A 14282-nucleotide genomic window follows, 5' to 3' on the forward strand; every position below is an offset into this window, starting at 1 on the left:
TACTTAAATGTGCAGTTTTTTCTTTTATGCATGATCAAGATACCATTTTTTTCACACCTAAGGAAATTAGCCACAATTCCCCAATACCATCTAATATCTAGTCTGCATTCAAATTTCCCTAATTATCTCAAAAATATCTTTTTAAAGCTATTCAAATTAGGATCAGCATAAATATATGTCCTGCATTTGGTTGGTCAGCCTAAGTGTCAAAAGTACCTCTCTTTTTGTTTTTCTGATTTTTTGTTTTTTAATTTTTTTAATTTATTTTTTAATTAAAGGATAATTGCTTTACAGAATTTTGTTGTTTTCTGTCAAATCTCAACATGAATCAGCCATCCCAGTGAAGTTGCTCAGTCATGTCTGACTCTTTGGGACCCCATGGACTATAGCCTACCAGGCTCCTGCATCCATGGAATTCTCCAGGCAAGAGTACTAGAGTGGGTTGCCATTTCTTTCTCCAGGAGATCTTCATGACCCAGTGATCTAACCCAGGTCTCCCAAATTGCAGGTAGACGCTTTACCGTCTGAACCACCAGCGAAGTTGAATCAGCCATAGGTATACATATATCCCCTCCCTTTTGAACTTCCCTCCCATCTCCCTCCCCATCCCACCTCTCTAGGTTGATACAGAGACCCTGTTTGAGTTTCCTGAGCCATACAGCAGACTCCCATTGGCTATCTATTTTACACATGGTAATGTCAGTTTCCACTTACTCTTTCCAAACATCTGACCCTCTCCTCCTCTCTCCCCATGTCCATAAGTCTATTTTCTATGTCTGTTTCTCCATTGCTGCCTGTGAATAAATTCTTCAGTACCATTTTTCTAGATTTCATATATATGCATTAGAATATGATATCTTTCTCTTTCTGACTTACTTCACTCTATATAATAAGCTCTAGGTTCATCCACCTCACTAGAACTGACTCAAATGCATTCCTTGTTATGTCTGAGTAATATTCCATTGTGTATATGTACTTTCTGTTTTTTTTTTTTTAATTAAATATCATTAGTTTGTTGGAGTAACCAGTTCAATGTTCCTTAGGATTTACCATGTTCTAGATTTGGCTGATTGCCTCCTTGTGGTATCATTGAATTGTTCCTCTTTTCCCTACATTTCCTAAGCATAAGTAGATCAAGATGTTTGATTAGATCTAGGTACAATCTTCCTCTGGCAAGATCATTTCATGAGGTGACTCGTCTTGGGATCATTGCATCTTTGTGTAATATCCATGCTCTCCTTTTGGTATACTGATACTGATCAGTTTGCTTACATGCTGTCACCCTGATCCACCTATTGTAAAGTTTTCCATTTACCCAATGAGTTTTAGCATTTGCTGATGACAATCCTTGCTTAGGCCCATAACTTTATTATGGATGATAAAATGGTCATTTTTCTAATTTTCTTAACTAGAAGTCACCTTTCTATGAATAGGAACTTACCCTTCTCAACTATTTTGTTAACCTGAAGTTCAGTTTTTATGGGAAAGTTACAATAAATGCTTGATTTATCTCATTAACTGGTTGTCAGTATTTACTAAAGCTAAAAATATTCATGCCTTATGACCAGCCATTTCACTCCTACATATATTTACATATGTATAACACAGGTACAGCAAAATATGTGTCTATACATGTATAATACATATGTTCAACAAAGATGTACAATGTGTTCAACAAAAGACATGTGAAAAATGTTCACAGGAGCTCTATATGAGCTATAGTCCATGGCATTGCAAAGTGGCAGACACGACTTAGCTACCAAACAACTCCTGTTGCAGGGCACAGGCTGTAGGAGAATGGGCTTCAGTAGTTGCAGCGCATGGGCTTAGTTGCTTCACAGCATGTGGGATCTTCCTGGATAAGGGATTGAATCCTTGTCTCCTGCATTGGCAGGTAGACTTTTATCCCACCATGGAAGCCCAAAAATGCATTTTTTTAAAAGCAGAAGCTACATCATGAATTCAAACTGATTTTTCCCAGTGGAACTTAAGATTGGCCTGTTGTTACTGATCTTTGATTTTATATTTGCAACTCTGTTTTCTTACACTGGAAATCTTACCACTTATTGATATTAGCATAATGACTTAGATGTTTTAGTCACATAATTTACATGTAAAAGTTTAAAATTGGCAGTATCAATAATACTGCTAAAAATATGATGACTGAATGCTGTTGAAGATTTCTTTGTGGTACTTTTTGTCCTTAGTGGGGATATGTTTGTGGGGAAATTAAACTTTCTGAGATTGCTTAGTATTCCTGTAAAAAGCCCTAGACTCACAGAAACATCTTCACGTACCATGAGAATTAGATATGTAACTGTGTTCTAGTTAATTACTCTAACCTGAAAGCTAATCTCCTGGAGAAAGCTAGATGACCACAGTTCTGAATATTCATTAGAAGGACTGATGCTGAAACTGAAGCTCCAATACTTTGGCCACGTGATGCAAAGAGCTGACTCTTTGGAAAAGACCCTGATGCTAGGAAAGACTGAAGGCAGGAGGAGAAGGGGGCAATAGAGCGTGAGACAGTTGTATGGCATCATTGACTCAATGGACATGAGTTTGAGCAAACTCTGGGAGACAGTGGAGGCAGGGAAGCCTGGCGCACCGTAGTCCATGAGGTCGCAAAGTGCCAGGAAGACTGGAATGGCTTACCTGTGAACCAGGAGACAGCTCTGAATAGTAGAAGCTGAGAATCAAAGGGAGACTACTGGATCTCTTTGGCTCCTGGGGAGATTTTATTTACAAACCAAAGGTATGGAGGTCTAAGGAGAAGCCCCTTTCAGGAGGGAGAACAGCTGCCTCCTTCCTCCTCTAGAGTGCGTGCGTGCCCACTAAGTCACTTCAGTTGTGTGGACTCCTCACGACTCTATGGACCATTGCCCACAAGGCCGCTCTGTCCATGGGATTCTCCAGGCAAAAATACTGGAGAACACTTGTTGTGGCAAAGGGTCTTGTGTAACACAGTAAAGCTACAAGCCATACCATGCAGGGCCCCCCAAGACAGATGGGTCATAGTGGGGAGTTCTAACAAGACTTGGTTCACTGGAGGAAGGAATGACAAACCACTCCAATATTCATGCCTCAAGAACCCCATGAACAGGATGAAGAGAAGGACCTAGCTTCTCTCTGCACTTTAGGATCGCCACATCTGTGGACTGAGGTGTGTAAACTGGGAGGTTTTGGTCTGGTTTTGAACCACACAAACAGGTCTGTGGCTGCACATTAAGGATCATGTGGCCTACTAAAAGCAAATATTTGTTCCTTTTGTTAGGAATATTATCTCTTATACTGGTGTCAATCATTCATTTGAAAATTACCTGTGTTAAAACCTAGATGAAAGCTCATTTCTTTAAACAAGAACTTATATATCCTTATGTCTGGCAAACAATATTCTAAGCTCTTTACAAATATTAATTCATTTAATTTTCACCACAATCATACAAGATAGACTCTATCACTTCCATGTTATAATTGAGGAAAACAAGGAACAGACGAGTTAAGTAACTTGCCTAAAATCACACAGCTAGTAGTCACAGTTTCAGTGGTTGTGGTGCACAGGCTTAGTTGGTCAGCAGCATGTGCGAACTTCTTGGATCAGGGATTGAACCCATGTCTCCTCATCATCAGGTGGATTCTTACCACTGAACCACCAGGGAAGCTTTATTTCTCATATGAATTTAAATTGTGGAAACCAGATTATCTTAATTTATCATTGAATGATTGGGTCAATGAGCTGTTATCATGAGTACAAATAAAGTCTTTGAGAAAATATTAAATCCTACTAATAATATCACTTTCCTAGATACTCTGCTCCATATTTTAATGTACCTTAACTTTACTTTCACAACAGTGCTGCACTGTGGATACTATTAACCTTATTTAGAAATGAGGAAATTGGGTCTCAAGAAATTCAGTTCAGTTTCTCACTTATGTCCAACTATTTGCGACCCCATGATCTGCAGCACACCAGGCTTCCCTGTCCATCACCAACTCCCAGAGCTTGCTCAAACTCACATCCATTGAGTTGGTGATGCCATCCAACCATCACATCCTCTGTCAACCCCTTCTCCTTCTTCCTTCAATCTTTCCCAGCATCAGGGTCTTTTCCAAGGAGTCAGTTCTTCACATTAGGTGGCCAAAGTATTGGAGATTCAGCTTCAGCATCAGTCATTCCAGTGAATATTCAGGACTGATTTCCTTTAGAATTGACTGGTTTGATATCCTTGCTGCCCAAGGGACTCTCAAGAGTCTTCTCCAATACCACAATTCAAAAGCATCAATTCTTTGGTGCTCAGCTGCCTTTATGATCCAACTCTCACATTCATATACGATTACTGGAAAAACCATAGCTTTGACTAGATGGACTTTGTCGGCAAAGTAATCTTTGAGATTACTGCTGTGATATCTAATGACACTCAGGTCTTGAGTGCTGGACAAGATGACCAAACCCCATTCTTGCCTGAAGGATCTGCCTACCTGAGCCGCTGGCATGTTAGGAACTTGTGATCACTTGACCACTCCCCCTGGGACACAGAATTTGACCTTGATTACACTGAAAGCCCAACAGCCAGAAACGAGTCCTAGAATACATCACCTTACTCAAGTGCACATCTTTGGCTCATCTGAACTCACAGAACCCAATCACATGCTGCTTCTCACAGTTAGTGATAACAAATGATACAATCATTCCTGTGATCAGGGAAAAGGCCCCAGACTTCAGAGTCAGAAAGCTAGAGTTGGACTCTGATTCTGTTTGTCACCAGATGTGACTCTAACCACCTGCCTGGCTCCTTTCTGGATCTGTCAGTTACCTCAAAGGGATGTTTCTAGAGTCAAGTCAAAATGAGATAATATATGTGAAAGGGTGTTATAGTAAATAAAAGTGCAGGGTATCAGATAAGCATCAGTATGTTGATTCAAGATGTGTTCGTTGTCAGATTCAGTATGTACATCGCGTGTGTTTAATATATATTTATATATAAGTAGGACTTGCCAGGTGGCACAGGTGGTAACGAACCCTCCTGCCAATGCAGTCAGACATAAGGGGTGCAGGTGTGACCCCTGGGTCAGGAAGAGCCCCTGGAGGAGGGCATGACAGCCCACCCCAGTATTCTTGTCTGGAGAATTCCATGGACAAGAAGCCTGGAGGGCTACAGTCCCTGAGGTCACAAGAGTCGGACACAACTGAAGTGACTTAACACACACATATTTATAAGTATTATATTTCTTTAAAGATGTATAGTGGTTGGGAGTGGCTATAGAAGTTCTATATTTTGCTGCTGACTTGCAGTCATGAACTGATTTTTTTTTTAAATTATGTATTTAGTTTTGGGTCTTGTGTGCTGCACGGGCTTTTCTCTAGTTGCCATGAGTGGCAGCTACTCTTTGTTGCAGTGCTCGGGCTTCTTACTGTGGTGGCTTCTCTTATCTCGGTGCATGGGCCGTGGGGTATTTGGGCTTTGGTAGTTGCAATCCCTGGGCTCCAGAGCACAGGCTCAATAGTTGTGGCACACGGGCTTAATTGTTCCGTGGCATGTGGTATCTTCCCAGATCAGGGATCGAACCCATGTTTCCTGCATTCGCTGGCAGATTCTTTACCACTGAGCCATCAGGGAAGCCCCATGAACTGATTTTTTGCAAGCTCTGATGATCACTGACCCAGACAGGAGTTTTTGTCCAGCTTTTCTACTCAACAAACAATAAAACAGTTATTTCCCAAACTAGGCCAAACATTAGATTATTTACCTAGTGAGATGTCCAATCTTGTAGGAGATGTGAATCAGAATCTCCTTGTAAGAAGTCTGTAAATCTGGGTTTGTAGCAGACATTCCAGAGGATTCTTAGCATAATGCAATTTTGAGAAACACTGACTGAAACCAGTCTATTTTATCTCCCTCACCTACAGATTTTATAACACTGAAACTAGCATGATTTTTGCCTTCCATCCTGATGAGCTGTCATGTTGATCAAGGAGACCTCTGAGCTGTCTGACCCTCTAAACCAACCAAAAGAGATTTACTAAATAATCTTGTTTCTTGAAAAAAAAAAAGAAAAAGGAAATCTGTCCTGAATATTACTGGAAGAACTGATGCTGAAGCTGAAGCTCCAATACTTTGGCCACCTGTTGTGAAGACCTGACTCATTGGAAAAGACACCGATGCTGAGAAAAAATGAAGGTAGGAGAAGAAGGGGAAGACAGAGAATGAGATGGTTGATGGCACCACTGACTCGATGGGCATGAGTGTTCATAAGCTCTGGGAGTTGATGATGGACAGGGAAGTCTGGTGTGTTGCAGTCCATGGGGTCGCAAAGAGTCAGACATGACTGAGCAACTGCACCCATACTGTTAAGTTCTGCTTAGCTTAAATTTAGGAATTCACATCCTTAGTAGGTAGTTTTTTGTTCTGTCCTATTAAAATACACTCTAGTTAAGGAAGAAGTGATTGTAACAATAGTCCATGTCCACATCAGATAACATAATATCTGGCAGCCTGTATTTTGTTCACATAGGCATGCAGACCTGTTTTATGAGGCTCTGGATGTATAACTGGAATTTGTAGGCTATTAAGATTGCCCTAAACCTCATTTCATCAAAGTGACTTACAAAAAAAGTCTTGCAGATGGCAGTGGGTTGAAGGAGTCATCAAATCTCTGAGGAACACTAGCTCAAAACCTGGGACCACATGTCTCTGCTACTTAGTAAAGTAATTGCAATTTCAGTTGCAAATTATAAGTATTATAAATAATATAGAATATAAAAAGCTAACACTGAGATCCTAACTTCAACCCACATTCTCCTCAAGAAATCATTTGCCTCGATTCAATACTGTTGGCTTCCCCTTTGGCTCGGCAGTAAAGAATCCACCTGCAACGCAGGAGATGTGGATTCGATTCCTGGGTCAGGAAGATCCCCTGGAGGAGGGCCTGGCAATCCACTCTGGTATTCTTGCTGGAAAAATTCCATGGACAAGGTAGCCTGGTAGGCTACAGTTCATGGTCTCACAAAGAGTTGGACATGACTGAAGCGACTGAGCAAGAAAAAAAAAAAATACTGTTGAAATGCAGAACTGATGATCACCATGTAGCTTAGATGGGGTTTTATATTACAAAGACATACACACACATTAACCATGTCACAGAGATCATACTAAGCTCTTCATATGTTATGTCTGCTCCAGTCTTTTGAGAGAGATCATTTAAACATCTTCCAGCAGCAGTAATTCATTTTACAAATAACTGTAAAGTGCCTTTTATGTGTTAGGCACTGGGCAAGGTCCCATGAAACTTTATTTTGGAATCATGGAGCTAAAACAGCTTATTTCAAAACATAAATTATAGAGAATCTTTCCATCTATTTTTCTTACCTAAAAATGAGATATTTATCTTACCTAAAAATTCCCTGGTGGCTCAGTGGTAAAGAATCCACCCTCCAAAACAGGAGACTATACAGGCAACTATAAGGCTAACAGTATATTCATTAGGAAATGCAAAGCAGGTTCAACTCCTGGGTTGGAAAGATCCCCAGAGGAGGAAATGGTAACCCACTCCAGTATTCTTGCCCGGGAAATCCCATGAACAGAGAAGCCTGGCAAGTCCATGGGGTGGCAAAAGAATGGGACAAGACTGAGCGACTGAACAACAATATCTTAAGTATAAGCTTCATCCCCTTAAAATTTGCTTTCTCTCCTGTAATATTTTCTGTGACAGCAGCATATGGCTAACTATATCCATTAGGAAATGCAAAAATCTTTGTCATGAAAGTGCTTGTATAAGGTAGAAAAGTAAAATGAACATATGTTGCTATGTATACATACCTGTGGTACATACCATGATGAAAAGTTGCTTCCCTAAGTGACCCTAATAAGAAGAATGACAACTGCAGAGTGATGATTGAGAAAGGATTTTTATATGAAGGAGGCCATTTCCTGACCTAAATTATTTAACATCTGATTAAAAGGGAATGGCTACCTACGCCAATATTCTTGCCTGGAGAATCCCATGCATAGAGGAGCCTGGTGAGCTGCAGTCCACGAGGTTGCAAAGAGTCAGACACGACTGAGTGACTAACTTTTTTTTAAGACTAGGAAAATATGCCAATTTGTCTTTTTTCATTGATAAATGTTAATATATAATATTCCTGTTATATGAAAACTATTTATTTAGGTTGTCTCATTCTGGGACTAGGAACAAATATCTGCATGTGAAGTTTTTAGAAGGAAGGAGGTGATCAGGCGCCCACAGTCTGTTTACATAATGCTGACCTTTAATACACTGCCCAGCACTGTAAATAACCAAAACCAACTCTGGAAAGTGTTTACTTGGCCTTGCCCTGTGAGTTAGTGCTGAAAATCAGTGATGTAAATCAACCAAGTTCAAATAATACTCCACATATTATGTGCTTAAGTTTCTACTACATGAAATTAGAATTTTCATAAAGTTTTCCAAAATACATTTTTTAAAAACCTGACATTCATGCATCTCCAAGAAGCTTACATAAATCCTAGTAAACAAGATGAAACAAGGAAATGCTGTTTTAGTATATCAGATTGCAATTGATTAAAAAGGAAGATGTAAATAGTTGCTGAAAAATGCATTAGGAAATCAGCACCAGTTTCCAGGTGGAATGATGACCTGGCAACCTTTGCAGATTGCTTTGGTAATCCACAGTCAAAAGCCCTGGGCGTGGCAGGGGGTGGGGGAGTTGTGGGGGAGGGAAGGACCTGCAGTTCAACCCAGAGATTTATTCTGAGGACATAATCAGTGAAGAATACAAAGATCTACATAGAAGAATAGAAGAATGTTCCTTTTGGGGATGGTGAACTCCAAGATTTCTCACTAAATATTTAAAAGTTAAAGCCCAAAGTCTCTGCTGTGGGGGTCTCCTTAACTGGACATAACAAGTGGGAGAGAAGGGGTCTTTCTGTCTCTGACATGGGAAGCTGGCTGCACTGTGCTGTACATGGGAGCCCGGGACCATGGAAACGAGAGTGGGCCCAGAGCACACCTGAGAGTGGGAGGAGCACAGATGCTCAGGCAGGCAGACCACCTGACGCTGCGGCGATTGTCTGGATGAACCAATAGAGGCACAGTGAGGGCACCGTCCTGCCCCTCTACACCCCACCGCTGATCTATGGGCCTGTGTAACACCTGCCTGGGCCTCTCTGAAATACCTGGGGTGGGGGGAGGACTTTTTGAGAGACGGGAAGATTCTGCTATAATATAATATGATATGATCTGGGACACTACTGCAAAAAACCTGGGGGCCCAGGTTCAAACCCTGGTTGGGGAATTCGAATCTTGTAAGCAACGTGGTGTGGCCAAAAAGAAAAAATATATATAATATGACTTAATTTTTATCTAAGAACAGGGCAGATTTGGGGATTTTAGAGTTTTAAGTATATAACTGGCAATCACAGATTTAACATTTTTAGATTCAACTATCTTTCATTCAACAAATATTTGAGCACCTGTGTGTGTGTGTGTGTGTGTGTGTTAGTTGCTCAGTCATGTCCGACTCTTTACGACCCCATGGACTATAGCCTGCCAGGCTCCTCTGTCCATGGAATTCTCCAGGCAAGAGTACTGGAGTGGGTTGCCATTTCCTTCGCCAGGGGACCTTCTCAACCCAGGCATTCTCAACCCAGATCGAACCAGGTCTCCTGAATTACAAGCAGATTCTTTACCATCTGAATCATTAGGGAAGCTCAACTTTGAGCACCTACTATGCGCCAGAAATCCTTCTAGACTCTAGGACCACAAGCGTTACAGATGTGTCATTCTACTTTTAGAAACTAACTCTTAATGACACATTAAATTGCCTTTTGTTGTACAGATGTGGAATTTGAAAAAACTTCTAAGCTAATAGAAATAGTAACAATTTAAAAATTTCAAATCCAGCTATTGACAAACGTTTTTCTTGAAAAAGTTTATGTAAATAAAATACCATGTACTCATTTTGAATATTTTATTATTCCTATAGACACATGTAGTACATGCCTTGAACTTTAGAAAGCAATATAAGAATGCAAATTTATTGCCCCCCAAATTGATATTTTTACCATGAAAATACTTATGGTCAGAGTTGAGCAGAAGAGAGAGGTATTAACATATTATTACAGTTTCAAATTATGATCTTTTTGTATTCTAATATTTACTACAGGATGATCAGTGTGATAAATGATGCTTATGTTTCATCTCAGGGCAAACCTTTTCTAGGCTGTTGAACATACTTTGAAAACTATGGTCCAATGTTTTGCTTTATAGGTCCTAATTTTTTTCAATATATTTTTTTTAATTTGACTGTGCCACACCACTTGTGGGATCTCAGTTTCCCGACCAGGGGTTGAATCCAGGCTGCAGGAGTAAAAGTCTGGCATCCTAACAATGAGCTCACCAGGAAACTCCCTTTATAGGTCTCAGTCTTGAGGAAATTAGAGCTACAGTCAATATCCAGTTCAAAAACAAGCTCATTTCAGATATTCAGTTATAAATACCTAAATTTTCTTTAGATAATTGTACCTCTTTCGGTTTTTTAAAAGATATCCCAATTGTCTGGTTTTGCCTGGTAGTTAACTTCATGCCTCTCTGAAGGCATGCTGTAAGGACTGCTGGAAGCAGTACCACCCTGATCTATGTTCTTGCTGGACATGGGAGCAGTTAGGTCACAGCTCCCAGGATACCTCTTGAGTTGGGTGCTTCATGACTGACTTCTGGCCAGTAGAATTTAAGCATTTGCGATGAGTGATGTCAGGAACCAGTTAGGAAAATTGACACTGGGCATTCCAAAATATAGACAATTTAATGCAGATTTTTCTTTGCAAGAGTGTTGAAAAAACTGAGTAAAAAAAAAAAAGAAAAAAGAAAAGAATGAAGTGGCATAATGTACGGTATCATAACTATGGTTGATACTGCTGTGTGGTTATTTTGAAAGCTGCAGGACTGGAAAAGGTCAGTTTTCATTCCAATCCCAAAGAAAGGCAATGCCAAAGAATGCTCAAACTACCTCACAATTGCACTCATCTCACATGCTAGTAAAGTAATGCTCAAAATTCTCTAAGCCAGGCTTCAGCAATACATGAACCGTGATCTTCCTGATGTTCAAGCTGGTTTTAGAAAAGGCAGAGGAACCAAAGATCAAATTGCCAACATCCACTGGATCATGGAAAAAGCAAGAGAGTTCCAGAAAAACATCTATTTCTGCTTTATTGACTATGCCAAAGCCTTTGACTGTGTGGATCACAATCAACTGTGGAAAATTCTGAAAGAGATGGGAATACCAGACCACCTGACCTGCCTTTGAGAAATCTGTATGCAGGTCAGGAAGCAACGGTTAGAACTGGACATGGAACAATAGACTGGTTCCAAATAGGAAAAGGAGTACGTTAAGGCTGTATATTGTCACCCTGCTTATTTAACTTATATGCAGAGTACATCATGAGAAACACTGGACTGGAAGAAACACAAACTGGAATCAAGATTGCTGGGAGAAATATCAATAACCTCAGATATGCAGATGACACCACCCTTATGGCAGAAAGTGAAGAGGAACTCAAAAGCCTCTTGATGAAAGTGAAAGTGGAGAGCGAAAAAGTTGGCTTAGAGCTCAACATTCAGAAAACAAAGATCATGGCATCCGGTCCCATCACTTCATGGGAAATAGATGGAGAAACAGTGGAAACAGTGTCAGACTTTATTTTTGGGGGCTCCAAAATCACTGCAGATGGTGACTGCAGCCATGAAATTAAAAGACGCTTACTCCTTGGAAGGAAAGTTATGACCAACCTAGATAGCATATTCAAAAGCAGAGACATTACTTTGCCAACAAAGGTCCGTCTAGTCAAGGCTATGGTTTTTCCTGTGGTCATGTATGGATGTGAGAGTTGGACTGTGAAGAAAGCTGAGCACCGAAGAATTGATGCTTTTGAACTGTGGTGTTGGAGAAGACTCTTGGGAGTCCCTTGGACTGCAAAGAGATCTACCCAATCCATTCTGAAGGAGCTCAGCCCTGGGATTTCTTTGGAAGGAATGATGCTAAAGCTGAAACTCCAGTACTTTGGCTACCTCATGAGAAGAGTTGACTCATTGGAAAAGACTCTGATGCTGGGAGGGATTGGGGTCAGGAGGAGAAAGGGATGACAGAGGATGAGATGGCTGGATGGCATCACTGACTCGATGAACATGAGTCTCAGTGAACTCCGGGAGTTGGTGATGGACAGGGAGGCCTGGCGTGCTGCGATTCATGGGGTCTCAAAGAGTCAGACACGACTGAACGACCGAACTGAACTGAACTGAAGAGAGTAGATTTTAAGAGTTTTCATTACAACAGAAAAAGAATTCTTTTCGTCTTTCACTTGTATGTATATGAGATGATAGATGTTTAAACCTATTGTGGTGCTTGTGTCACAATATATGTAAGTCAAGTCATCATGCTGCACACCTTAAACATACACAGTGCTATATGTCAATCATATCTCAATAAAACTTGAAAAAAAATAGAAAAGAAAATTAGTAACTGCAGGAAGCACCTACCAACCCCCAAGACTGGAAGAATAAAGGGCCTAGGTGGTGTCACTACATAACAGATCTATGGGGATGTGACACCTGGCTGGTTCTCAGAGGAGCCCTGTCCTGGTGCTGAAACTACAGAGGGACTGAGGGCTCCATGTGCACTGGTAAAATCATATGGTCCCTTCAGTGGTAGGTGGTAGTTGTTAGGCCTGTGGAGTGGTGCCTGAGCCCTGGTGCTGAGACTGTGCCCAGTGTGTAACAGTGCCACTATGAAATTAAAAGACACTTGCTCCTTGGAAGAAAAGCTATGACAAACCTAGACAACATATTAAAAAGTAGAGATATCACTTTGCCAACAAAGGTCTGTATAGTCAAAGCTATGTTTTTTCCAGTTGTCATGTATGGATGTTAAGTGTTGGACAATGAAGAAGGCTGAGCCCTGAAGAATCGATGCTTTCAAATGTGGTTCTGGAGAAGACTCTTTAGAGTCCCTTGGACCGCAAGGAGATCAAACCAGTCATCTCTAAAGGAACTCAGTCCTGAATATTCATTGGAAGGACTCATGCTGAAGCTAAAGCTCCAATACTTTGGCCACCTGATGGGAAGAACTGACTCATTGGAAAAGACCCTGATGCTGGGAAAGATTGAAGGCAGGAGGAGAAGGGGATGATAGAGGATGAGGTGGTTGGATGGCATCACCAATGGACATGAGTTTGAGCAAGCTCTGGGAGTTGGTGAAGGACAGGGAATCCTGGTGTGTTGAAGTCCATGGGGTCAGAAAGAATCAGACATGATTGATTGACTGAACAACAAACAACAAGGACACTCTTTCACTGACTGCTGCTGTTTAAGGGATATTTTTTTAAAACATTTTATTTATTTATTTGGCTGCACTGGGTGGCATGTGGGATCTTTTGGTGGCAGCATGTGGAATCTGAAGTTGCATCTTGCCAACTCTTTGTTGTGACATGTGGGATCTAGTTCCCTGACCAGGAATTGAACCTGGGCCTCCCTTCATTGGGAGCGCAGAGTCTTAGCCACTGGACCACTGGGGAAGTCTCAGGATATTGATATGATGAAGAATAAGGGAGTCTCTTTTCCTCTGCTCCCATCTGCCGGTCTTTCATTAGTATCTCATTGTTAGAAGGCACTAGAAGCCAGTTAGCTTCCAAGGAAGTTTAGTAAATGAAGTTTTCAAGGTCCCTACTGCAGAAGTACATATCAGTGCACAGAGGGAACAGAAAGACTCATGAGGAGACAAGAGGCTGGTGACAGGCCTGGAAGATCACACAAAGGAATTTGAACTTCATTTTTGAGACAAAGAGAAGCTCTCTGAAAAAGAAGAAATCGATTAAAATTTCTGGAAGCCTGTGCTGAAGTTTAAAAATATTTAAAAGAGGAAGAAAATGTGAATATGTCTAAACTTTGCATGTTTTATTTTCATATAACATTTTTTCCCATTAAGAATGAACACAGGCTTACAGTAAAAAATTTGTAGAGAAAAAAATATGAAAAAGAAAATAGGGCTTCCCTGGTGACTCAGTGGTCAAGAATCTGCATACCAATGCAGGAGACACAAGAGACGTGGGTTCAATTCCTGGTCTGGGAAGATCCCATATGCCATCAGACAACTAAGCCTGTGGCCACAAACTACTGAGCCCAAGCTCTAGAGTTTGTGCTCTTCAACAAGAGAAGCCACCCCAATGATAAGCCCGAGCACCACCACTGGAGAGTAGCCCCCTTTCTCAGCAACTAGAGGAAATCCCACACAG

This window comes from Bos taurus, chromosome 14 (genome assembly GCF_002263795.3).
Source record: "Bos taurus isolate L1 Dominette 01449 registration number 42190680 breed Hereford chromosome 14, ARS-UCD2.0, whole genome shotgun sequence".
In the NCBI taxonomy this organism is placed as follows: Eukaryota; Metazoa; Chordata; class Mammalia; order Artiodactyla; family Bovidae; genus Bos; species Bos taurus.